Consider the following 27528-nt stretch of genomic DNA (forward strand, 5'->3'; position numbering starts at 1 on the left):
CGACCTTCCCTGCTCCGGCCAAGCTCGAGCCCCGTGCAGCCAGATCTGAAGGTTGTCTCCCCCCCCTCCGAAATCCTCTAAGTCCCTGATTTCTGCAAAAATGTTGCCATGTTTGACCTGCTGTAACTTCATGCATGTTGCTCCGTTTCGTGCGTATTATATGCCAAATTGTTCGCCTTGAAGAGTATATCATTTCGTTCCATTGCATCGTAATCATTTGAGGTCATCTAGAAGCCTGAATCATCGTTGCAAGAGTGCTTCATGTTGTTATCTACTGTCTATCATCAGAACGAGCTCTTTTGTCATTTTTTCCATGATTGATGTGTGCATCCTATGAGGTTGATTCCTACATGTGTTTTGAACTATGCCATGTCTTCTTTACAGTGGTGCTTGCAATGTATTTTTGTGATCAATGTGGTGACTAGCACAAGCATGCAAACTAGGCTTCGTGTTAATGCTGATTTTAGTCCCTGTTCTGCTATTGATTTGATGCCATGTAAACATGTTGTTATAGAGAGATCCATGCATAATTAGAGATACTTCAGTAAGCGTGTTTTGAAAACATGGTTATGCTCTATCCATCCATGGTCCTGGTTGCAATTATGGAGTAGTCTAGCATGTCATTTTCGTGCTCTACTTTTGCTTCAAACTGATTCCTGGCAGATTGTTTACGTGTTACTCAATTTGGCCAAGGTTGCTATAGTTGATCCTTGCATGCTATGAACTTGTTCTTGACTTGGTTTGCTTCACAAACATGCCTTCTTACTGTTGGGTGCCTTGCCATGCCATGTATTGCTCTGTAGTGAGTTGCACAAGCTCATCTACATGCCTTCATATTTATGTTCTGCCATGTTTGAATCTGTAATAAAACTTGCTATGTTTACATGGGTGCCATCATATTCTATGTTCCTTTTTGGCTTATGGTCAGTAAGAGACTTTTGATCTATGCAATTAGTAGATTCATGCCATTCCTTTGTTTGCCATGATAAGTTCCTGTAACATGTTGTTTGATAGCTATAAACATTGCATCGTGCTGTTATTTTCTGCAAAGTCTGAAATTGTTAAAACTTGCAATCTTACCATGTGTGTTTGAGCATGTTCTAGTGATTTCTGGAGATAGCTCAATGTTCATGTTTTGTTGTGCTTTACCTGTACATCATGTCCATGCCTTTTTTATCATGTTTGGGTGCTGTAGCATGTTGTTTTGATGCTTGCAATATGCCTAGTCGCTGTTTTGGACAGCTTGTCCTTTAAACTTGTATAGTGTGCATGTGTTTGAACCGTTGCTCCGTTTTGAGTGTGATCTATATGAAACTTGCTTATAATTGCATGTAGTTTCATATTGTCATGTTGCATCCTTGTTTTGAGGTGTTTGCTTGATGTTTGTATGCATTTTGCATCAATGCCATGTTTAACTTGTTTTGCTCATATCTTCTAGGTCGTAGCTTCGATCTAAATGAACTTTATATGTAACTTGACTAGAATCTCGTGTAGATCATCCTTGTGCATCTTAACTTGATGTTTAACTACTTGAACATAAAGTTTATTCAGATCTGGACCAATTTTGAAATATGCATATGAGGACTTACCGGAATTGTTATATGTTGTTCCCGGCCTCATTTAAACTTGCCTTGATGTGTTGCTCGTGTTTGCATCATCTCTTGCCATGAGTAGATTCATGTAGCTTTGTCATGCATCATGCTTGTTGTGCATCATGTCTTGTTCATGTGTGGTGTGTTTACTATGTTGTGTGCTTCTTCTCGATAGTTCCTGTTTCGTTGCGATCGTGAGGATTCGTTCGTCTACGCTTGGTTCATCTTCGTGGTTCATCTTCTTCATGGACTCGTTCTTCTTCCTAGCGGGATTTCAGGCAAGATGACCGCTACCCTGGATCTCACTACTATCATTGCTATGCTAGTTGCTTCGTTCTATCGCTTTGCTGCGCTACCTATCACCTGTTTATCGAGCCATCCCATATTGCCATGAACCTCTAACCTTTGACACCTTTCCTATGCAAACGGTTGTTTGGCTATGTTACCACTTTTGCTCAGCCCCTCTTATAGCGTTGCTAGTTGCAGGTGAAGTTGAAGATTTCTCCATGGTGGACAGGATTTTTGGTTGGGATATCACAATATCTGTTATATTATTAATGCATCTATATATTTGGTAAAGGGTGGAAGGCTTGGCCTTTTGCTTAGTGTTTTGTTCCACTCTTGCCTCCCTAGTTTCCGTCATACCGGTGTTATGTTCCCGGATGTTGCGTTCCTTACGCGGTCGGGTGATTTATGGGACCCCCTTGACAGTTCGCTTTGAATAAAACTCCTCCAGCAAGGCCCAACCTTGGTTTTACCATTTGCCTCACCACCACCTATCCCTTTCCCTTGGGTCGGCCAACCCGAGGGTCATCTTTATTTTAGCCCCCCCCGGGCCAGTGCTTGTCTAAGTGTTGGTCCGAACTGAGTAGACTGCGCGGCCACCTCGGGGCAACTCAAGGGCTGGTTTTACTCGTAGGATGTCTCATCCGGTGTTGCCCTGAGAACGAGATATGTGCAGCTCCTATCGGGATTGTCGGCGCATCGGGCGGCTTTGCTGGTCTTGTTTTACCATTGTCAAAAATTCTTGTAAACCGGGATTCCGAGTCTGATCGGGTCTTCCTGGGAGATGGTCTATTCCTTCGTTGATCGCGAGAGCTTGTCATGGGCTAAGTTGGGACACCCCTGTAGGGTATAATCTTTCGAAAGCCGTGGCTGCGGTTATAGGCAGATGGGAATTTGTTAATGTCCGGTTGTAGATAACTTGACACCAGATCCGAATTAAAACGCATCAACCGCGTGTGTAGCCGTGATGGTCTCTTCTCGGCAGAGTCCGGGAAGTGAACACGGTTTCTGTGTTATGTTTGACGTAAGTAGGAGTTCAGGATCACTTCTTGATCATTTCTAGTTGACGACCGTTCCGCTTGTTCTCTTCTCGCTCTTATTTGTGTAGGTTAGCCACCATATATGCTTAGTCGCTGTTGCAGCCTCACCACTTTACCCCTTCCTTTCCTTTTACGCTTTGCTAGTCTTGATACCCATGGTAATGGGATTGCTGAGTCCTCGTGGCTCACAGATTACTACAACAACAGTTGCAGGTACAAGTTTCACGATGATCATGACGCGAGAGCGATGCTTGCTTTGCGTTGAGTTCTTCTTCTGCTTCTTCGATCAGGGGATAGGTTCCAGGTCGGCGGCCTGTGCTAGTAGGGTGGATGTCGTTTGAGCTTCTGTTTGTGTTTCATCCGTAGTCGGATGTTGTTATTGTGGTTGATGTATTGTTGTATATGTGTGGCATTGTATGCCTTATGTATGTATCCCCATCTATTATGTAATGTTGATGTAATGATATCCACCTTGCAAAAGCGTTTCAATATGCGGGTCTATCCTTGGTGGGACCTTCGAGTTCCTTTTGGATAGGGTCGCATATTGGGCGTGACATATAGCTTTTGCTCGGACGTGGCGTCGTATGAATTCTGTCCCGGCTATACGAGTAAGCTTGTTGCTGCGTCATAGCCGTTTGAAGAAGATCCCTGGCCCGCCGTGTCTCGATCGCCGCTGGCGATTCACCTTCTATCGGAATAGCTGCCAGCCGGGACGCTGCTGCTATCATATTGTCCAAAGGGTTAGAGAAGTGACCCGGCGGGGGTGTCGTATACCGCGGCCGGTTGTCCGTTCGAGGTGGACCCATCACCTGAGGCTGATCCGGTGCTCTGGTCCTTAGCATAGTAGTCTGGTTCACCGCTACCGGATTGCTAGTCCCTGCTCCTGGTGTACCAAAGAGATTCATCGCATTGTAATCCGCCGGTAAGTGAGATCGATGTCTCCTCTTGAATACTTCATTGGAAGCGTTTTGATCCATTAACAGGAGATAATTCTCAGATTGAATCCTCTGTGCCTGGGCATCTAAAGCGGCCCGTTCCTCAGCCATCCTAGTCTCCTCAGCCGCTAAGCCTCCTTGGCTTGTATTATCTGGTCCTTTAGCCTCGCAATATCCACATTGTCCTGATCCTATGTCGCCGGAGTAACTACTGTGGTCAACAAGGTCGCCCAGGCATCCATCAAACCGGAGAGAACTTGAGCCGGCCGGCGCGTGGAGCCTCCTGCCCCTGCCACCGGTCCAGACGACGCCGCAGTAGAGTTTTGCAAGGTTGGCTGTGTTCCGGCCATGAAGATTCCAACGTGGTTCGGCGGTTCAAGAAATTCCGGAATACTGGTGCCATCGGAATACCCTTCAAACACGCCATCCTGAACTTGGTACAGGGATTCGGTTTCACCAGCGGATGATTCACCGTCGAAAAAGCGACCGTCTCACCTTCAGACACCGGTTCAGATCCGATCCCGTGGACACATCCCATGAACGCACGCTTCATGGCAGGCTGAATCCGGGCGAGACTTGCACGCTGAGCCGTTTCGACGAGGTCGGTGCAGATGTCCGGCTCAGGGCCAGGTTCACCGATCTTGCCGATGAAGACGTGAATTCCGCCGAAGGGGACCCGGTACCCGTACTCGATTGAGCCGGCCTCGGGGCCTCAGCCTGTGTCGTCGATGTAGAGCTTGCCGCGACGACTCTTGGTCATCCGGCCCACTGCGTATCCTTTGAGTCCTTCAAAGCTGCCCTTCAAGAGCTCGAAACCATCGTGCGATAGCCCCACGGTGGGCGCCAACTGTCATGGAAATATCATGTCAGATGTCCTCATAGAAGGACTTAGTCATGGAGCCATCACGACGGGTTAGCTTAAAGGGGTTAAATCGGACAAAGGACACGGGGGATTTCATACTAGTTCGGCCCCTGCGATGAAGGTAAAGCCTACGTCTAGTTGTGTTGGGATTATTGGGGTCTCGCTAACCAGGGAGCTAAACAAGCCATGCCTGGCTATCGAGTTGTTGTCTCTTGTCCCTGAACCGCCGCCGGGTCGTCCCCTTATATACACGGGTTGACACCCGGCCGGTTTACAGAGGCCCGAGGCCGACTCATACAAGTGTTCGGCTCAGTCTCTCCTTTCCTTATCTTACAATACAAGTTACATGACTATGGCGGTTTACCACTATGGGCCCTAATCCACCTTTGGGCTCCTGGCCTCTAGGCTTCATAGTAAAACGCCATCTTCTGGGTCGTGGGCTTCAATATAGTTGGGCGTGAACCGGACCCTCCTGGGTAGTTTACACCCAGTAGTTATATCCCCAACACTACCCGTCATGCCTCCACTAGCCGGATTCCAGAACCGGTCTCGAGGGCAGAGGTTAACATGAGGGCGACACCGGACAGTCCTCATATAGAGGATTTGGATAGAATATCCGCTACAAACTCCGAAGTGGAGAGTGCCATGAATCATCAGCGTCGGCGGGCCGCGCTCCGCGTCCCTGGTTTTTCCGAAGAGGCTTTCAATGCCTTCAACTCGGGTGATGCGTACATCCAAGCTGCTCGGCATGGGCTTGCTAGAGCCACCGACCAGTATTTGAAAGATATATGGGTAAGTAAAATCTGTTAATTATGTATATCAGTAGCCCCTGAGACTTGAAACAGTTGGTACAACTGATTTAAGGTGTTGGAAATATGCCCTAGAGGCAATAATAAAATGATTATTATTATATCCTTGTTCATGATAATTGTCTGTTATTCATGCTATAATTGTGTTATCCGGAAATCGTAATACATGTGTGAATACATAGACCACAACATGTCCCTAGTGAGCCTCTAGTTGACTAGCTCGTTGATCAACAGATAGTCATGGTTTCCTAACTATGGACATTGGATGTCATTGATAACAGGATCACATCATTAGAAGAATGATGTGATGGACAAGACCCAATCCTAAGCATAGCACAAGATGGTGTAGTTCGTTTGCTAGAACTTTCCGATGTCAAGTATCATTTCCTCAGACCATGAGATCGTGTAACTCCCAGATGTCGTAGGAGTGCTTTGGGTGTACCAAACGTCACAACGTAACTGGGTGACTATAAAGGTATACTACAGGTATCCCCGAAAGTATCTGTTGGGTTGACACGGATCGGGACTGGGATTTGTCACTCCGTATGATGGAGAGTTATCTCTGGGCCCACTCGGTAATGCATCATCATAATGAGCTCAATGTGACCAAGTGTTTGGTCACGGGATCATGCATTACGGTACGAGTGAAGTGACTTGCCGGTAACGAGATTGAACAAGGTATAGGGATACCGACGATCGAATCTCGGGCAAGTAACGTACCGATTGACAAAGGGAATTGTATACGGGATTACCTGAATCCTCGACATCGTGGTTCATTCGATGAGATCATCATGGAACATGTGGGAGCCAACATGGGTATCTAGATCCCGCTGTTGGTTATTGGCCGGAGAGCTGTCTCGGTCATGTCTGCATGATTCCCGAACCCATAGGGTCTACACACTTAAGGTTCGGTGACGCTAGGGTTGTAGAGATATTAGTATGCGGTAACCCGAAAGTTGTTCGGAGTCCCGGATGAGATCCAGGATGTCACGAGGAGTTCCAGAATGGTCGATAGGTGATGAATTGTATATAGGAAGTCCAGTTTCGGCCATCGGGAAAGTTTTGGGTGTCACCGGTATTGTACCGGGACCACCGGAAGGCTCCCGGGGGTCCACCGGGTGGGGCCACCTATCCCAAGGGAAGGGAACTAGCCCCTGGTGGGATGATGCACCCCCCTTGGGCCTCCCCCTGCGCCTAGGGTTGGAAACCCTAGGGGTGGGGGCACCCCACTTGGCTTGGGGGGCAAGCCCGCCCCCTTCCCCCCCCCCTTTGAGATTAGATCTCTAGGGGGCCGGCGCCCCCCCGGGCCCCTATATAAAGAGGGGGGAGGGAGAGTAGCCGCACCCTAGTCCCTGGCGCCTCCCTCTTCCCCGTAACACCTCTCCCTCTCGCTGAGCTTGGCGAAGCCCTGCCGAGATCGCCGCTACTTCCACCACCACGCCGTCGTGCTGCTGGATCTCCATCAACCTCTCCTTCCCCCTTGGTGGATCAAGAAGGAGGAGATGTCTTCCCCAACCATACGTGTGTTGAACGCGGAGGTGCCGTCCGTTCGGCACTAGGATCTTCGGTGATTTGGATCACGAGTACGACTCCCTCAACCCCGTTCTCTTGAACGCTTCCGCTCGCGATCTACAAGGGTATGTAGATGCACTCCTCTCTCTCATTGCTAGATCACTCCATAGATTGATCTTGGTGAAGCGTAGAAATTTTTTATTTTGTGCAACGTTCCCCAGTGGCATCATGAGGTAGGTCTATGCGTAGTTTCTATGCACGAGTAGAACACAATCTTGTTGTGGGCGTAGATGTTGTCAATTTTCTTGCCACTACTAGTCTTATCTTCTTTCGGCGGCATCGTGGGATGAAGCGGCCCGGACCGACCTTACACGTACGCTGACGTGAGACAGGTTCCATCGACTGACATGCACTAGTTGCATAAGGTGGCTAGCGGGTGTCGGTCTCTCCCACTTTAGTCGGATCGAATTCGATGAAAAGGGTCCTTATGAAGGGTAAATAGAAATTGGCATATCACGTTGTGGTTTTTACGTAGGTAAGAAACGTTCTTGCTAGAACCCTATTGCAGCCACGTAAAAACATGCAACAACAATTAGAGGATGTCTAACTTGTTTTTGCAGCATATGCCTTGTGATGTGATATGGCCAAAAAGGTTGTGATGAATGATATATATGTGATGTATGAGATTGATTATGTTCTTGTAATAGGAATCACGACTTGCATGTCGATGAGTATGACAACCGGCAGGAGCCATAGGAGTTGTCTTAATTATTGTATGACCTGCGTGTCAATGAATAAACACCATGTAATTACTTTACTTTATTGCTAAACCGTTAGCCATAGTAGTAGAAGTAATAGTTGGCGAACAACTTCATGGAGACACAATGATGGAGATCATGGTGTCATGCCGGTGACGAAGATGATCATGGCGCCCCGATGATGGAGATCAAAGGAGCAATATGATATTGGCCATATCATGTCACTATTTGATTGCATGTGATGTTTATCATCTTTTTTGCATCTTATTTGCTTAGAACGACGGTAGTAAATAAGATGATCCCTCATAATAATTTCAAGAAAGTGTTCCCCCTAACTGTGCGCCGTTGCGAAAGTTCGTTGTTTCGAAGCACCACGTGATGATCGGGTGTGATAGATTCCAACGTCCACATACAACGGGTGTAAGACAGATTTACACATGCAAAAACACTTAGGTTGACTTGACGAGCCTAGCATGTACAGACATGGCCTCGGAACACAAGAGACCGAAAGGTCGAACATGAGTCATATGGAAGATACGATCAACATGGAGATGTTCACCGATGATGACTAGTCCGTCTCACGTGATGATCGGACACGGTCTAGTTGAGTCGGATCATGTATCACTTAGATGACTAGAGGGATGTCTAATCTGAGTGGGAGTTCATTAAATAATTTGATTAGATGAACTTAATGAACTTAGTCTAAAAACCTTTGCAAAATGTCTTGTAGATCAAATGGCCCACGCTCATGTCAACCTCAACTTCAACGCGTTCCTAGAGAAAACCAAGCTGAAAGATGATGGCAGCAACTATACGGACTGGGTCCGGAACCTGAGGATCATCCTCATAGCTGCCAAGAAAGCATATGTCCTAGAAGCACCGCTAGGTGAAGCACCGCTAGGTGAAGCACCCATCCCAGAGAACCAAGACGTTCTGAACGCTTGGCAGTCGCATGCTGATGATTACTCCCTCGTTCAGTGCGTCATGCTTTACAGCTTAGAACCGGGGCTCCAAAAGCATTTTGAGCAACACAGAGCATATGAGATGTTCGAAGAGCTGAAAATGGTTTTCCAAGCTCATACCCGGGTCGAGAGATATGAAGTCTCTGACAAGTTCTACAGTTGGAAGATGGAGGAAAATAGTTCTGTCAGTGAGCACATACTCAAAATGTCTGGGTTGCACAACCGCTTGTCCCAGCTGGACATTAACCTCCCGGACAAGGCGGTCATTGACAGAATCCTTCAGTCGCTCCCACCTAGCTACAAGAGCTTTGCGATGAACTACAATATGCGGGGGATGGTGAAAACTATTCCTAAAGTATTTTCAATGCTGAAATCAGCGGAGGTGGAAATAAAAAAGGGACATCAAGTGTTGATGGTCAATAAAACCACTAGTTTCAAGAAAGGCAAGGGTAAGAAGAACTTCAAGAAGGACGGCAAGGGAGTTGCCGCGCCCGGTAAGCCAGTTGCCGGGAAGAAGCCAAAGAATGGACCCAAGCCTGAGACTGAGTGCATTTATTGCAAAGGGAAGGGTCACTGGAAGCGGAACTGCCCCAAATACTTAGCGGACAAGAAGGCCGGCAACACTAAAGATATATGTGATATACATGTAATTGATGTGTACCTTACCAGTACTCGTAGTAGCTCCTGGGTATTTGATACCGGTGCGGTTGCTCATATTTGTAACTCAAAACAAGAGCTGTGGAATAAGCGCAGACTGGCGAAGGACGAGGTGATGATGCACGTCGGGAATGGTTCCAAGGTCGATGTGATCGCCATCGGCACACTACCTCTACATTTACCTACGGATTAGTTTTAAACCTCAATAATTGTTATTTAGTGCCAGCTTTGAGCATGAACATTGTATCTGGATCTTGTTTAATACGAGATGACTACTCATTTAAATCTGAGAATAATGGTTGTTTTGTTTATATGAGAGATATGTTTTATGGTCATGCCCCGCTGGTCAATGGTTTATTCTTAATGAATCTCGAATGTGATGTTACACATATTCATAGTATGAATACCAAAAGATGTAAGATTGATAATGATAGTCCCACATATCTGTGGCACTCCCACCTTGGTCACATTGGTGTCAAACGCATGAAGAAGCTCCATACAGATGGACTTTTGGAGTCTCTTGATTTCGAATCATTTGACACGTGTGAACCATGCCTCATGGGTAAAATGACCAAGACTCCGTTCTCCGGAACAATGGAGCGAGCAACCAACTTATTGGAAATTATACATACTGATGTGTGCGGTCCAATGAGCGTTGAGGCTCACGGTGGCTATCGTTATGTTCTCACTCTCACTGATGACTTAAGTAGATATGGGTATGTCTACATGATGAAAGACAAGTCTGAGACCTTTGAAAGGTTCGAGGAATTTCAGAATGAGGTAGAGAATCAACTGACCGAAAAATAAAGTTCTTACGATCAGATCGTGGAGGAGAATATTTAAGTCACGAGTTTGGTACGCACTTAAGGAAATGTGGACTCGTTTCACAACTCACGCCGCCTGGAACACCTCAGCGTAACGGTGTGTCTGAACGTAGTAATCGCACTCTATTGGATATGGTGCGATCTATGATGTCACTCACCGATTTACCGCTATCATTTTGGGGATACGCTCTAGAGACAGCTACATTCACTTTAAATAGGGCACCGTCTAAATCCTTTGAGACGACACTGTATGAATTATGGTTTCGGAAGAAACCTAAGTTGTCGTTTCTAAAAGTTTGGGGATGCGATGCTTATGTCAAGAAACTTCAACTTGAAAAGCTCGAACCCAAGTCAGAAAAATGCGTCTTCATAGGATACCCTAAGGAGACCATTGGGTATACCTTCTACCTCAGATCCGAAGGCAAGATCTTTGTTGCCAAGAATGGATCCTTTCTGGAGAAAGAGTTTCTCTCGAAAGAAGTAAGTGGGAGGAAAGTGGAACTTGGTGAAGTACTACCTCTTGAACCAGTAAGTAGCCCAACTCAGGAAGATGTTCCTGTGGTGCCTGCACCGACTAGAGAGGAAATTAATGATGATGATCAAGGTACTTCGGATCAAGTTACTATTGAACTTCGTAGGTCCACAAGGACACGTTCCACACCAGAGTGGTATGGCAACCCTGTCCTGGAAATCATGTTGTTAGACAACGGTGAACCTTCGAACTATGAAGAAGCGATGGCGGGCCCAGATTCCAACAAATGGCTTGAAGCCATGCAATCCGAGATAAGATCCATGTATGAAAACAAAGTGTGGACTTTGACAGACTTGCCCTATGATCGGCGAGCGATAGAAAACAAATGGATATTTAAGAAGAAGACATACGTGGATGGTAATGTTACCATCTATAAAGCTCGACTTGTCGCTAAGGGTTATCGGCAAGTTCAAGGGGTTGACTACGATGAGACTTTCTCTCCCGTAGCGAAGCTGAAGTCCGTCCGAATCATGTTAGCAATTGCCGCATACTATGATTATGAGATATGGCAAATGGACGTCAAAACGGCATTCCTTAACGACTATCTTGAGGAAGAACTGTATATGATGTAGCTAGAGGGTTTTGTCGATCCTAAGAATGCTAACAAGGTATGCAAGATCCAGCGATCCATTTATGGGCTGGTGCAAGCATCTCAGAGTTGGAACATTCGCTTTGATGAGATGATCAAAGCATTTGGGTTTATACAAACTTATGGAGAAGCCTGTGTTTACAAGAAAGTGAGTGGGAGCTCTGTAGCATTTCTCATATTATATGTAGATGACATACTTTTGATGGAAAATGATATAGAACTTTTGGACAGCATTAAGGCCTACTTGAATAAGTGTTTTTCAATGAAGGACCTTGGAGAAGCTGCTTATATATTAGGCATCAAGATCTATAGAGATAGATCGAGACGCCTCATAGGTCTTTCACAAAGCACATACCTTGATAAGATATTGAAGAAGTTCAATATGGATCAGTCCAAGAAGGGGTTCTTGCCTGTGTTGCAAGGTGTGAAATTGAGCTCGGCTCAATGCCCGTCCACGGCAGAAGATAGAGAAAAGATGAGTGTCATCCCCTATGCCTCGGCTATAGGGTCTATTATGTATGCCATGTTGTGTACCAGACCTGATGTAAACCTTGCCGTAAGTTTGGTAGGAAGGTACCAAAGTAATCCCGGCATGGAACACTGGACAACGGTCAAGAATATCCTGAAGTACCTGAAAAGGACTAAGGATATGTTTCTCGTTTATGGAGGTGACGAAGAGCTCGTCGTAAAGGGTTACATCGATGCTAGCTTCGACACAGATCTGGATGACTCTAAGTCACAAACCGAATATGTGTATATTTTGAATGGAGGGGCAGTAAGCTGGTGCAGTTGCAAGCAAAGCATCGTGGCGGGATCTACATGTGAAGCGGAGTACATGGCAGCCCCGGAGGCAGCGCATAAAGCAATCTGGATGAAGGAGTTGATCACCGACCTAGGAGTCATACCCAATGCGTCGGGGCCGATCACTCTCTTTTGTGACAACACTGGAGCTATTGCCCTTGCCAAGGAGCCCAGGTTTCACAAGATGACCAAGCACATCAAGCGTCGCTTCAACTCCATTCGTGAAAAGATTCAAGATGGAGACATAGATATTTGCAAAGTGCATACGGATCTGAATATCACAGATCCGTTGACTAAACCTCTTCCGCGAGAAAAACATGATCAACACCAGAACTTTATGGGTGTTCGATTCATCACAATGTAACTAGATTATTGACTCTAGTGCAAGTGGGAGACTGTAGGAAATATGCCCTAGAGGAAATAATAAAATGATTATTATTATTATATTTCCTTGTTCATGATAATTGTCTGTTATTCATGCTATAATTGTGTTATCCGGAAATTGTAATACATGTGTGAATACATAGACCACAACATGCCCCTAGTGAGCCTCTAGTTGACTAGCTCGTTGATCAACAGATAGTCATGGTTTCCTGACTATGGACATTGGATGTCATTGATAACGGGATCACATCATTAGGAGAACGATGTGATGGACAAGACCCAATCCTAAGCATAGCACAAGATCGTGTAGTTCGTTTGCTAGAGCTTTTCCAATGTCAAGTATCATTTCCTCAGACCATGAGATCGTGGAACACCCGAATGCCATAGGAGTGCTTTGGGTGTACCAAACGTCACAACGTAACTGGGTGACTATAAAGGTATACTACAGGTATCCCCGAAAGTATCTATTGGGTTGACATGGATCGAGACTGGGATTTTTCACTCCGTATGACGAAGAGGTATCTCTGGGCCCACTCAGTAATGCATCATCATAATGAGCTCAATGTGACCAAGTGTTTGGTCATGGGATCATGCATTATGGTACGAGTAAAGTGACTTGCCGGTAACAAGATTCAATGAGGTATAGGGATACCGACGATCGAATCTCAGGCAAGTAACGTACTGATTGACAAAGGGAATTGTATATGGGATTACCTGAATCCTCGACATCGTGGTTCATTCGATGAGATCATCGTGGAACATGTGGGAGCCAACATGGGTATCCAGATCCCACTGTTGGTTATTGGCCGGAGAGCTATCTCGGTCATGTCTACATGATTCCCGAACCCGTAGGGTCTACACACTTAAGGTTCACCGTCGTGCTGCTGGATCTCCATCAACCTCTCCTTCCCCCTTGCTGGATCAAGAAGGAGGAGACGTCTTCCCCAACCATACGTGTGTTGAACGCAGAGGTGTCGTCCGTTCGGCACTAGGATCTTCGGTGATTTGGATCACGGCGAGTACGACTGCCTCAACCCCATTCTCTTGAACGCTTCCGCTCGCGATCTACAAGGGTATGTAGATGCACTCCTCTCTCTCGTTGCTAGATGACTCCATAGATTGATCTTGGTGAAGCGTAGAATTTTTTTATTTTCTGCAACATTCCCCAACATAAGGATCATTGTATGAACAGGTTCTTTCAGAGAAGAATAACCTGCTATCTCAAGAGCTGGAGAAGTGTCAAACCCAGCTAAGGGCCGCAGCTGCCGAACTAGAGGAAACCAAGAAGGCCTCATCGGGTACTGTTTTCGATCTATTGAAAAACCTAATTCATGTGTACCATTTCGTGTTCGGCGCTTTTGCAGATCTGATAGTAGATTCCACACATAATCCCGGATTGAATTCGGAGATCCTACAATAGGATGAACAAAGAGCTCAACGACAGCTAGATGCTGGCGAGCGTGTACTTACATGGGTCAAGCGGGAGAAAAATGATCTATAGGATGCCAATACCGGCTGAGCGTAGAATTGAAAGATGTTCGTGCTCAGCTAGCTGATTCCGTGAAGGAGAATAAAAGGCTTCAATGCGGCATGTTTAGTATGTGCTTGAACGAACTTTTATATATAGTTTGGCGAAGAAACGGTCTAACAACGTTATGTCTGTAGGTATGCTGACTGGCCGTCCCGAAGAGGAGATGCCCGGGTCCTCAGGCGATCTACTGCAAGAGCTTTTGCAACTGCACGAACTAGTTCGGCAGGTGATGTACGGTGTCGCCAAGGCCTTGTGGCCGTCCATCTCCCTGCCAGGAGGCATGGGGAGCTTGTACAACTACTTAAGGGAGCATGGTGTCGCTTCCGACTATGGAAGATATCTTCCTATCGATAAGGTGCGAGGGAAGCTTGGGCAATGGTAAATACGCGGTATACCAAGCTTGATCCGAATCATATGGCCGGGGTCGGACCTGTAGGGTCGGATGGGAAAGAAATCCCCGTTAGTCTGGTATATGACCAGGTAGGATTAACCGCAAAATATTCCCAGCAGGACTGTAGACTAGACAACGTGTTGGATGGCATAGAAGAAGAAGTGTTTGAGTCAAAGTGACTATGTACTTCAATGGACATATTTTGTCCCTAGCCGGACTGTAAATCATTTGCCATGGCGGACCTTTTCGCTTCAACCTCCTGACTCGACAGTCCGGAGTGTTTCCGAATAACCTCTCGGTTATATACACCGGTGTACGCGTGGAAACCAGGCGTACGGGTCATAATTTCTTGAACAGACAAGTACCCAACTAGTTATGTAATATTGCATGGATAGTAAGAAACATCTTCCAGAGAGAATAGTTCTGTTAAGGGTTCCTCTCCCTGTGTACGCATGCATTAATGTGCATGTCCGAACTGTGATCAAGAGTGCATATATGAAAACATCTGGGGGTTTGTATTGTGATAGGAAAAAGACATCTTTAGTTCACTGACCAAATATTCCCTTAAGAACGCTAGCTTTCGGCTTCACCCAGTCTGAGGTACACATCCGGAGGACCCGACAGTAACAATCGCAGAGGTGCTCCCCTTATGCCCTAGACAAATTAACGGGAACGTAGGGCATAAAAACACGAGCCAGGCAACCCAGCTTGGCCAAAACTTAAGTCATATCGATGCATATAATGGTGAAGAAAAGGTGCATATGGCAAAGAGACGCATATGCAATGGGCGTGAAGCCCGTAAGATAATTATATTAAGCTTCTGTATAAGAAGCCCCCACGTATAACGAGCGCGCATACTTGAAGATTAGTGTGTCACGAGTGTTTAATTGAGTCACACTAAAGCTTTAGAGCTGTAAAAGAGAAGGGAGAGTATATAACTGAAAAGTAAGTAAAAAGGAATAGAGGGAAGGAGATGAACAAAGTGTCGGCATTCTGGGAACGGGGGTCCCCAGACTTGCCTGCCTGCGGCCTGCGGTGTGGCTCAAGGGGCGGCCCAGCACGGCCCATCTTCATCAGCACAAGCTCAAGACCCTCGCATGGGGCCAAGCCTCGTGGGGTGGACGACAGGGAGCTTCCTCAGGCGCGGCTTCGTTAGGCTGGCTCGCGAGGAGGCGGAGAGATCAAGGCGGGGTACCTCACGAGGTGCCCATGATGCAGGCCATGACGACCAAGGGCGCCAGGCGGGCGCCAGCCCGCACAGTGTCCTCCTTTCCTCTTTGGTGCAAAGGGAGCAAGCGCAGGCGAGAGCATCAAGAAAAGGCAGCCATTTCGGTGCAACAAGACCAAGACCAGCAGAACGGCAGGATGGAGGTCATCGTGGAGCCCAGGAAGGCGTCATCGTCAGAGCCTTTGACAGGCGAGGACCAGCTTTAGTCAGGATAAGTGTACTAGATGTTCCCCTTCAAAATGGCCAATTGTTGGCGCCCTTCCCGCTCAATATTTGGGAAGAGGCCCAGGGCCTTTGCCTATAAATAGGACTAGCCACCCACAAGGTAGGGGGATCGGATCCTGATCTAGAGATCCGGCAGAGGGAGAGCAACTGAACTCCCCCAAGCAGTTCATCGCACCAGCCAAGAACAGACCCTCGCGAGGTTGTTCCTCCTTGTATTGTTCATCATCAGCCCAAGAGGCAATCCGCACACCACACACTGGAGTAGGATATTACACCACAATGGTGGCCTGAACCAGTATAAACCCTGTGTCTCTTGTGTTGTTCCTTTCATAGGTTAGATCCTAGCAAGGCGGCGAGGTGCAGGTAGGTAGAGGGCGAGATCTCCGTGCGCACCCTAGTGTTCGAACCTAGAGGGTCTGCCGGAACCCAAAATCCAACATTTGGCGCGCCAGGTAGGGGTGCGCCGGAATCCACCTTCTGCCGCTTCGCGTCCCGTCGCATCATCATCATCATGTCCAGCGATCAGGCAGGCAACCCTGATCCCTGGGCGGCCTAGGCCGCCGACACAAAGCCGCTCGCCCCGGGCAACCCCATGCCCCAGGCAGCTCGCGGCCCGCAGGGTGCTGCGGGCCGCGGGCGGCGCAGACAGGCAACGACAGCTCTCACGATGCGGCAGGCGCGGTCGGCGGCGAGGGCCTCCCATCATGCTGCAGCCACGGCGCCGTACACCCAACGGGAGCAGGCGAACTCGAGGGTCGCGCTCACAGTGGCCCAAGAGCGGGTGGCAGAGCTGCTGGGCTTCGCCGCCTCGGGGGCTCCCCCTTCTGCACCCAACTCCCACCTCAGGTCCAGGGTGGCCCGCACGGGGGCTCCATGCACGCCCATGCAGCCCCAAGCGGACTCCAAGGCCACCCCAACGCCGGCCAGGCCGTCAGCACCAGGTCAGCAGCGGCGCTGCCTCCGCGCCTGGCCATCGAAGAAGGACTCGCCACAACCCACGGCCCCGGTGGGCCGCCTCGCTACCACCCCCAGGTGGGTGCATCAAGCAGAACTGTGTGGCACGCGGAGCGCTACGGCACGGCCTTCGGGATGGCGGCCCCAGAAAAATACGTGCCCCACATGATGGACCAAAGGCACGTGCATGAGGGCGAACAAGGCTCGCTCCTCGGCCCAAGCTGGGGGGACGAGGCACCGGAAGCTGAGCTCTTCCAGGAGCCCCGGGAAGGCCCCGTCGGCTACGCTGGAAGCAACGATTATTAGGTACCACTAATTCCTCAGGAGCAGGCATACGCCAACCTTGGATCACAGGAAGTACGGGTCGCCACAACGGGCGGCTTCCCCGCTCCCGCAGCTTCCTACCCCTCAGGAGGAGGGCGCCGGGGGCTGCAGGAGAGGGGCCAAGATCCGGTATCACCACGGCGGCGTTCGGAGCAAGGCGTCCTCAGGAGGTAGGCCCTCTGCTGGGGAGGCGCCTCAGGGCCTGCCCCTGGCAGAGGACCCGTGGTCGTCGGGGGAACCGTTGGCGACCGCTCTAACCCATCGGTGGCGTCCTGGTTTCCGGTCGTCATTGGTGGCACTAGAGTGTGGCGCAAGGCGAGGCCCTTGTCTGGCGATATGAAGCAAGGTCGGTACCTGTGAAGAAGGCCCAGTGCCTGTGAAGCTCGCCGCCCCGTGACACTCTCACGTAATAATGAGTGGGGCTGTACACGCCCCGGAGTCTCAGGGGTGCTGGCCTCAGGCCCTGGGGCTCCCTCCTACGCCCAGTAGCAGCACTTAGCTCCGCGCTGGTGAGAAGACGTCCAAGACTAGACTAGGTGCCGGATGCGGCCTTTTTCTGCTTTCATTGCTTTTCCCTTTGGGTGTCGTTTTCCCCCGTTGGATTTAAGTTGGATTTGAGCTCGAAGATCTGCGTGTGTTCGGGGAAGGGGTGTTTAGTCTCGTTCGAGCAATCTCTCGCGTTCTGGTTACCACTTTGCCTCAGCTGCCTCCCCTCGTGAGCCCCTCGCAAGCTGGGTCAGGCTTAGCTTGCGTGCAGCCCAGACAGCCGTCGCCGCGCCTCTCAGGAGGTTTTCATTACAGGTTCGATGGGCTCGTTCAGGTGACGCTCGGGACACCACAGCCCTCCGTAGGCTAACTCAAGGCCCAGAGCCTATGAAGAAAGCAAACGCCTGTGAAGCTGTCGTGTTTTGGAAAAGGCTCGGTGCTTGTGAAGAAGGCAAACGCCTATGAAGCTGTCGTGTTTTGGAAAAGGCCCAGAGCCTGTGAAGAAGGCAAACGCCTGTGAAGCTGTCGCGTTTTGGAAAAGGCCCAGAGCCTTTGAAGAAGGCAAATGCCTGTGAAGCTGTCGCGTTTTGGAAAAGGCCCGGTGCCTGTGAAGAAGGCGAACACCTGTGAAGTTCACCCTTCCGAGAAAGGCCCGGAGCCTGTGAAGAAGGCCAATGCCTGTGAAGCTCGCCGCCCGTGACACTCTCACGATAATGAGTTGGGGCTGTACACGCCCCAAAGTCAGCCGCTTGGCGCAGGCGTACGGGTGATATTGCATCTACTAATACGCTTTATGCGAGTTTTTACATGAGGGGCTCCCCCTCCCAAAATGCTCTTACAACCTTCAGGGCAAGGCCCGAACTCTATCTGCGCAGGGTAAGGAAGCGAGGACAACACGCGGTCAGTCGGATGAATCCCCCAATGCATCCTCAGGGGCACCTCCTGAATCATGCTGGCCTCGCCATCGTTCTCCGCGTCGCCATCAGCGGCGCCAGGGCCGTTCATCACGTCGCCTCCATCAGCAGCCACGACCACGTCGTCGTTATTAGAAGCGAAGGCCCTGACAAGGGCATCCACGTTGTCTTCCACCCAGCGCACCAGGTCGCCCCGAACGGCCTGGGGTACTGGGGCAATGGAGGCGTCAAAGTCAAAGTTGGGGTCCATGTTCCGGAGGTGACTGAAGACGCGAGAAAAGGCGCGCCCGAGCAGGGCGCGGCTCCTCTCCTCCACCAACCTGTTGGCTCCGACCGAGCGCGCCTCCAGCTGTGTCACCACGTCGGTGAAGAATTGAAGATTGCTAGCATAGTTGACTACGCGGGGCTCGTCAAAAGCCGCCTCGCAGATGTTACCCAAGGACGTGTTGGCTCTCTCCCGGAGTGTAGCAAGCATGGGGCCGTGCTCGTGCTCCAGAAGCCGCCGCTGGCGTATCTCGTCCTCGTTCTGCCGCGCAACAGCCTCAGCCACGTCCACCCAGTGGCGGAGAAGAAGCACCTCGGCGCGGGAGGTGTTCAGCTCCTCCTGCGCCACGCCGAGGGCGGCCCAGGAAGCATCAGCCTGCCGCATCACTTCCTCCAGCTTGGCCCTCAGGGCGGCGATCCTGCCTTCAGCCTTGACCCGGATCAACCCTAGCCTCTCCTCGAACTCGCGCTCAAGGTTCAAGCGGGCCGACATCACCCCACGTTCAACCTCTTCCAGGACTCGTGCCTCGCGCGCGGCGATGTCATCCTCCGCCTGCGTCACCAAACGATCTCTCGTCTCCAGACGTTCAAGATCGCGTGCGTGCTCAGCGGCTTCCAGCGTCAGTGCCTCCTCACGCCTCAGGAGCTCTGCCTGGTCGACCGAAGCCACCTTCATCGATGCAAGGGCCGTCTCATGCAGCTCCACCTGCTACTCCAGGGAGTGGCATCGGGCCTGGAGTTCCCACGCCCGCTCCTCCGCCGCCTCACGCCGCCGGTGAGCCTCTCGGGCCTCCTCGACGGCCCGGGAACGGGCCTCCCGAGAGGCCGCCAGCAACGCCTCGGCCTCCTCATTGTCAAGAACATGCTGGTGGCGCGCAAGGACAACGGCCACATTCAGCTTGCGCCTCTCTTCAGCCAGGCGCATGCCCTCAGCCTCAAGGTGTGCATCTTCATCAGCAAGCTCTTCACCAAGCCGGCTCACCGCGTCAGTCGCCCTCCGAAGAAACTCTTGGTGAAGAACGTGACGCCCCCGAGCGCGCTCAAGCACGTTTTCTGCGTCATCATCCGCCCCAAGTAAGCGCGGGGGGCCACGAATGAGCACTCCCCCTCTGGGCAGGGGCCTGGGGGCTAGCGCCCTCGCGATGGTCGGGCGCGCCTCGCCAGAAGCCCAGCCAGGAGCCAGCCCATCCCCAAATGAAGAGCGTAGGGCCGACCTCAGCCAATCGCCATCCACGACCAGACGCGAAGCCCAAGGCAGGCTGGCTATGCCCCGAGAAGGCTCGCGAAGGAGGGTTGCGAGGCGCACAGAGCCGCGATGCACCACAGGATGGCTCACCTCTCCGGCCGGCCTCACCGCAAGGGCTCTGCTTGGGCTCAGAGCGCTCGAAGACGGTGGAGAGGGTGGAGACTGGGGGGATGGCTCCTCAGTCATCTCCGTGAGCTCGGCAGGAAGGGCCCTGCGGAGCAAGGATTAGCCAAAGCAACAGGAGGATCAGAAGCTAGGAAGGGATAAAGCTTAATCATCAATGGCGAAATACTTCCTGCGCTTCAGCAGGCGGCAAGGGTAATCATCACCCAAGGCTTCCCTTATCTTCCGAAGAGCCTCGAAGTCCATGCAGAAACGACCCAGGAGTTGAGCGCAGGGGTCAGCCTGCGACGAGGAAGAAGCGTCAAGGTGCCTGGCGTCGGGGGCGTCGTCCTGATGCACGCCCCCGGTCGCCTCACCAAGAAGGGTAGCTGGGGCCCCAGGGGCCTCAAGCACGGGTGCCGCGGGCAGCGGCTCAACGCCTTCAGCCGCAGCAGTGCGGGCCTCAGAAGCTGCCCCCTCAGGAGTGCTGCCTGGTGTCGTCACCTCGGCAGGGGCCCCCTCAGCCTCCAGCGGCCCATGCCTCCCTGCTCCGCCACTCGAAGAAGGACCACCGAGCGCGGCTGGAAGGGCAATCACCACAATTGGGTTCTCGCGAGGCCCCCTGAGGCCAGCGGGGCACAGCCCCCATTCGTCGAATGCGGGCATCTGATTCACAAAGTCGCCCCTGTTTAAGCAAAGGTACAGCAAAGCCCCCTCTCGTCGGACGCTGCCGGGGGAAGGGTCCCCCGTCAAGACCAAGAGCACCTTCCTCGGCGCTTCGGGCGTCAGGTCCTCCTCCTGGAGCCTCATGCGATCTTCATGCCCGCTGAAGGCCCACATCCGGCAAGAGTGGCGCTGGAGAGGAGCAATGCGGCGTAGCAGGAACTCCTTCACCACCTTGGGCACCGTCACGCCGAGCTCCCTCAAGAGCATGAAGCGACGCCAGACAAAGATGAGCCGAGGGCTCATGAGTGTCTCCTGGCCCCAGCCTAAATTGGGGACAGCGGGCGACATTGGCTCCGAAAGCAGGGGGCTGGGCACCCCTACATCCACGTATAGCCACCGCTCGCGGAACCCAGGCGCGGACGGAGGAAGGCCAAAATCAATCCCTGAGGCTGTTGTTTCTGGCGCGGCAATGAAGCTAACGCACCCCGAGCATTGGGTGGGATCGACGAGGCGCAGAGAGAAGAAGTGACGCAGCAAGGCAACTGAAGCAGGGATGCCCATCATTGCCTCACAGACAAAGGCGAAGACGGCAAGAAGAGTAATGGATTCAGGACCCAAATGCATCATATGGATCTGGTAATGGGAAAGCACAGCGTTGAAGAAATCGGAAAAGGGGGGAACCAATCCCGCCCACAGGGCGCTGGCAAAATACCGGACCTCGGTGACTACTCTGTCGATGGAGAATTGGGACGCGGGCCAGGCCGTCGTCCTCCCGCACTTGTTCAAGACAGTGGCCAGAGCAGAGCTGACCTTGCCCAAGCCTATCGGTTGAGTATAATCGACCGATCAACGGCGGGAGCCGCTGCCGACGGCGAGCGGGGCGGAGGTGCCGGTTTCTTCCCTTTTCCCTTCTTCGTCGGAACCATGGCAATGGGGAGAGGCAGGATTCGAGATTAGATTGGAAGCAGAGACTGGAGCTCGAGAGGAGGAAGAGCAGGGGATGGTCGAGCAGCGAAAAGAGGAACGACTGTGTGCAACCACGGGTCCGCCTAGCTAGGCGCAAAATGAGGAGGCGTGGGGGAACAGGGCCGCCCACGTCCAATCGACTGCCACGCGGCGCTTGAGGCCGCAGGCTGTTAGGGCCCGCGGCGCTTCGCACTTACCCCTTCGCTTCTCTGCTTGGCCAGGTCCGAGCGCGCCTTGGGCCCGGGGGCTACTGTCGGCGTTCTGGGAACGGGGGTCCCCAGACTTGCCTGCCTGCGGCCTGCGGTGTGGCTCAAGGGGCGGCCCAACATGGCCCATCTTCATCAGCACGAGGTCAAGACCCTCGCGAGGGGCCAAGCCTCGCGGGGTGGATGATAGGGAGCTTCCTCAGGCACGGCTTCATCAGGCTGGCTCGCGAGGAGGCGGAGAGATCAAGGCGGGGTACCTCACGAGGTGCCCCTGACGCAAGCCATGACAACCAAGGGCGCCAGGCAGGCGCCAGCCCGCGTAGTGTCCTCCTTTCCTCTTTGGTGCAAAGGGAGCAAGCGCAGGTGAGAGCATCAAGCAAAGGCGGCCATTTCGGTGCAACAAGACCAAGACCAGCAGAACGACAGGATGGAGGTCATCATGGAGCCCAGGAAGGCGTCATCGTCAGAGCCTTTGACAGTCGAGGACCAACTTTAGTCAGGATAAGTGTACTAGATGTTCCCCTTCAAAATGGCCAATTATTGGCGCCCTTCCCGCTCAATATTTGGGAAGAGGCCCAGGGCCTTTGCCTATAAATAGGACTAGCCACCCACAAGGTAGGGGGATCAGATCCTGATCTAGAGATCCAGCAGAGGGAGAGCAACTGAACTCCCCCAAGCAGTTCATCGCACCAGCCAAGAACAGACCCTCGCGAGGCTGTTCCTCCTTGTATTGTTCATCATCAGCCCAAGAGGCAATCCACACACCACACACTGGAGTAGGGTATTACACCACAATGGTGGCCTGAACCAGTATAAACCGTGTGTCTCTTGTGTTGTTCCTTTCATAGCTTAGATCCTAGCAAGGCGGCGAGGTGCAGGTAGGTAGAGGGCGAGATCTCCGCGCGCACCCCAGTGTTCGAACCTAGAGGGTCTGCCAGAACCCAAAATCTGACACAAAGAGTTCAGCGCTAGGCGTAGAATCTTTGGAGTCTGGCCGCGTTCCATGGGTTTGGCTCGAGTCGATTATCTGCTGCATCACGCAGGCGGTATGCTCCTCCGGTGAGAACTTTATCAATGATGAAGGGGCCCTCCCACTTGGGCTTAAGCTTGTCCTTTTTCTTCTTCGGTAGGCGTAGAACGAGTTCGCTAATATTATAAGTTTTGGCCCGTACTTCTCTGCTTTGATACATGCGAGCCTGTTGTTGCTAGAATGCGGAAGGGGTTTTGCGACATCGTGCTCCTCCTCCAGGGCATCTAAATTGTCCTGCCGATCCATCTCGGCTTATCTCTCTTCATACATGTGCACTCGAGGTGAGTCATGAATAATATCACAGGGCAAGATAGCCTCTGCGCCGTACACCATGAAGAAGGGTGTATATCCAGTAGTGCGATTCGGCATGGTCCGCAGCCCCTGGAGTACAGAGTCAAGCTCCTCGACCCAGTGCGTGTCTGATTCTTTTAAGGATTGCACTAGTCTGGGTTTAATGTCGCTCATAATAAGACCGTTGGCACGTTCGACTTGACCGCTTGTTTGAGGGTGATAGACAGAGGCGTAATCAAGCTTAATGCCCAAGTTGTCGCACCAAGTTTTCACCTCATCGGCTATAAAATTGGAGCAATTATCGGTGATGATGTTGTGAGGGACACCATAATGGTGTACGATACCCGATATGAAGTCTATCACTGGTCCAGATTCGGCCGTTTTAACCGGTTTGGCTTCTATCCATTTGGTGAATTTATCCACCATGACCAACAGATATTTTTTTATGGCTTCCCCCTTTAAGGGGTTCGACCATATCGAGCCCCCAGACCGCAAAAGGCCAGGTTATGGGGATTGTTTGGAGGGCGGTGGGCGGCATATGGCTTTGGTTGGCGAAAAGCTGGCATCCAACAAAATGTTGGACGAGGTCCTGTGCGTCTGCTCGGGCCGTCGGCCAATAGAAACCTGTACGGAAGGCCTTGCTTACAAGGGCCCAAGCTGCGGCGTGGTGACCGCCGAGTCCGGCATGAATTTCAGCCAAGAGATGTCGCCCTTCCTCCTCGGAGATACATCTTTGAAGTACTCCAGTAGTGCTTTTCTTATAGAATTCTCCCTCGTGGACTTTGTAGGCTTTAGAGCACCGAACTATGCAGCGTGCCTCATTTTGGTCCTCGGGGAGTTCTTGCCTATTAAGTTAGGCTAAGAAGGGTTCGGTCCATGGGGCGATGACAGCCATGATGAGATGGGCCGAGGGTGTTATTTCGGTGGCAGAGCCCCCGACTATGTCAGTGTCTTCGGAATCTAGGGTTGTGTTCGGATCCGGACTAGTATTGCCGGTCTCCCCTTGCCACACCATGGATGGCTTAAAAAGCCTTTCCAGAAAGATGTTAGGTGGCACTGGGTCGTGCTTAGCGCCAATGTGGGCGAGAACATCCGCCGCTTCATTATTTTCTGGAACCACGTGATGGAATTCGAGCCCCTCGAATCGAGCTGACATTTGGAGGACGGCATTTCGATAAGTCGCCATTTTCGGATCTTTGGCATCGAAGTCTCCATTTATTTGAGATATTGCGAGGTTTGAATCCCCACGCACTTCCAGGCGTTGAATGCCCATGGAGACAGTCATCCGAAGACCGTGCAACAGAGCCTCGTATTTGGCTGCATTGCTGGAGTCTGTATATAATATTTGGAGTACGTATTGGACAGTATCTCCAGTGGGGGATGTGAGGACAATGCCTGCTCCCAGACCTGCCAGCATTTTAGAGCCGTCAAAGTGCATGATCCAATTGGAGTATGTGCCGTACTCTCTAGGGAGTTCGGCCTCTGTCCATTCGGCGACAAAGTCGGCCATTACTTTTTAGTGATGCAGCACCCTCAAGCCATCCAGATGCGTGAGGGGGTGCTCCACATCCGCGATGTGCAAGGCCCCAAGGGTACTCAATCTGTGGAGGCTAGGCTTGAAGCTATGGAGCAAGAAATCTTACGGTGTAAGGGGATGGTGGAACATGGACTCAATGCCAATCACCTCATGATCGCAGACTACACCCGTGATCTCAAGGTTGATGGAAAGTCCATGAACGACATCGTATTCTCCTTCAACGAGCAAATCAACTTCCTCCAGAGCCAGATCTACGACCTTAAAAACCAAGGCTTTGAATATGAGGCAAGGTTTAAAGGTATGAGTTTGGCTGCCAGTTGCAGGACCCGAGAGACTGACTCCTCCGCTTATGATGGTGAGCCTCTTGCATGGAAACCCGAGGACAAGATCGCTACCACTTCATCACCACCACTTCTTTCTTTATCAACCAAAGAAAATTGAGTATCGGGTATGGGCACTCCCATTGGCTTGTGCCAAGCTTCGGGGAGGTACCCTGGTATCGTATCACCTCCACTATCTTTTCCCTTTATTTACCTTAGTTCGATCAATATTTATATTTTCCTTTAGATGAATAAAAGTTTAGTTCGATCCTTTCTTCTGAAAGCTTGCTTAGTGATCTATCCTTGTAATCATTTGCGAGATATATAATAAAGTTTAGTTTGAGTTTGGCTTTCTCTACTTTCATGTTTCAATAAAAAGAAAGGAAATAAATTAAAAAGATCATGTGCTAATCTTATGGTAAGTAATGACACCACATAGGGAAAAGTATAAGTAGAAAATTTTATTGGAGATTGACAAACATGGCATTGGTCAATGATGCAATTCATGAAAGAATTAATAAGGGAAGAGAAGATTCACATGCAAATACACTATCTTGGAAATCTTTTGTGATTGTGAGCCCCCATCAAAATATTATATGCCAAAATTGTTAACGTTGGACAAGGAAGACAACGTAATGATTTATGTTTGTTCATATTCACATAGAAGTTATATTGTCATAGATCCTTCAACATGTGGTGCTTGCCCCCCATCTTTGCTAGACAAAAATTCCGCACCAAGTAGAGATACGACTTGTGCATCCAAAAACCCTTAAACCCAAATCTTATTTTCAAGAGTCCACCATACCTCCCTAAGGATTGAGTAAGATCCTACAAGTAAGTTGTCATCGGTGCAATAAGGCTATAAAAATTGCTTCTAAAAGTGTTAGATCATTTAGTGTAAGAGAAAATTAAGCATTGTATGAACTTGTGATGGCAAATAATAAAAGCGACAGACTGCATAATAAAGGTTGCAGCACCAAGGGCCAATATAAAGGCACGTTCTTTTGCACTAAGGGATTGAGCATACAACCAAAAAGCGCATGGAAACCTCTGCTTCCCTCTGTGAAGGGCCTACCTTTTACCTTTATGTATTTACTTTCATGCAAGAGTCACAGTTTTTCTCTCTATTGCTTTTTATTTTTCTCTTTTGGCAAGCATCATGTGGTGAGGAAAGATCTAGGCACATATATCCAGTTGGATATTGTGATAGGCTGGTTTTTGCCTTCTCTCCTTTCCTGGACTTGATTTGCCTTTGCCTTGGATTTGAGTTTTTGGAATCAATTCAAATGGACTTGTCACTTGGGCATGCCCTTGAATTTCACCAAAGTGACCCCTCTGGCTCTCATCAAACCTCATTTGTCTCTAAAACCCCTAGAATGGACCACTAAATATTTTTCATAAAGGAAAAAAATATTTTCCTTCTAAAAAATCATTTCAGAAACTAGAGCTTGAAAGCAACCCCAATTTTTATAGCTCCAAAAATCTTGAGATAATTCGTGAATTTTCTTTGAACCTTGGCCCACCTCCCTGAGCAAAAATATTGCATGACTTTTTGTAATATTTTTGCTACAGAAAATCATTTCCCTTCTGGCCCAAAAATGCACTTTATACAGCAAGTGTATTTTTCCTTGATCTTTTGGAGCTGATCTTTCTTGAGCCTAGTCACCCTCCTAAGTAACCCTTAACCCTAGGAGATTAACCCTAATGGCCTTCTAGAAGCCCTCCAAACTTGGTGACCAAGTTTCCGTCCAGAAGCTTGCCAGCAAGCTAGAGTCACATCTGGTGAGCCTGGCTTCGAGTCTTCACCTTTCCAAGACTAAACATTGCATGGACTTTAGCCCAGACAAGGTTTGGTTGCACGTGGGCGTCGTTTTGACCATGCCAGGGGTGGTGACCGCGTGTGGACACGGGGCCTGGCATGTGTTCGATGCGCTCTGCGTCGCTCCAGGGCCTCTGTTCGGCGCGTGCTCGAGCCAGAGCTCGCCGACGACTGCCGCGTCGCGCCACCCCCCTTGCCTCTTCACCATTGATCCCTCCCTGGCGCCTGCTAACGACGGAGATGCCGCAGCAAGCACGGGCGTGTCACGGCCAAAACCACAGTGCACCCGTGCCCCTGTCTTCTTCTCCCCCTCCTCCTTGTGCTCATCCGCGAGCCTGGACAGCCTCCGCGTGATCGCTGAGCCTCCCAACCCCTCACTGACGCCCCTCGCCCCTTCTCGTCGGCTTCCAGAGAGCTCCAGCAGTGACACGTTACCCCCTTCCCGCTCCGGCTATAAATTGAGCCCTCCTCTCCGTCTTGAAGCCA

This window comes from Triticum dicoccoides, chromosome 4B (genome assembly GCF_002162155.2).
Source record: "Triticum dicoccoides isolate Atlit2015 ecotype Zavitan chromosome 4B, WEW_v2.0, whole genome shotgun sequence".
Taxonomy (NCBI): Eukaryota; Viridiplantae; Streptophyta; class Magnoliopsida; order Poales; family Poaceae; genus Triticum; species Triticum dicoccoides.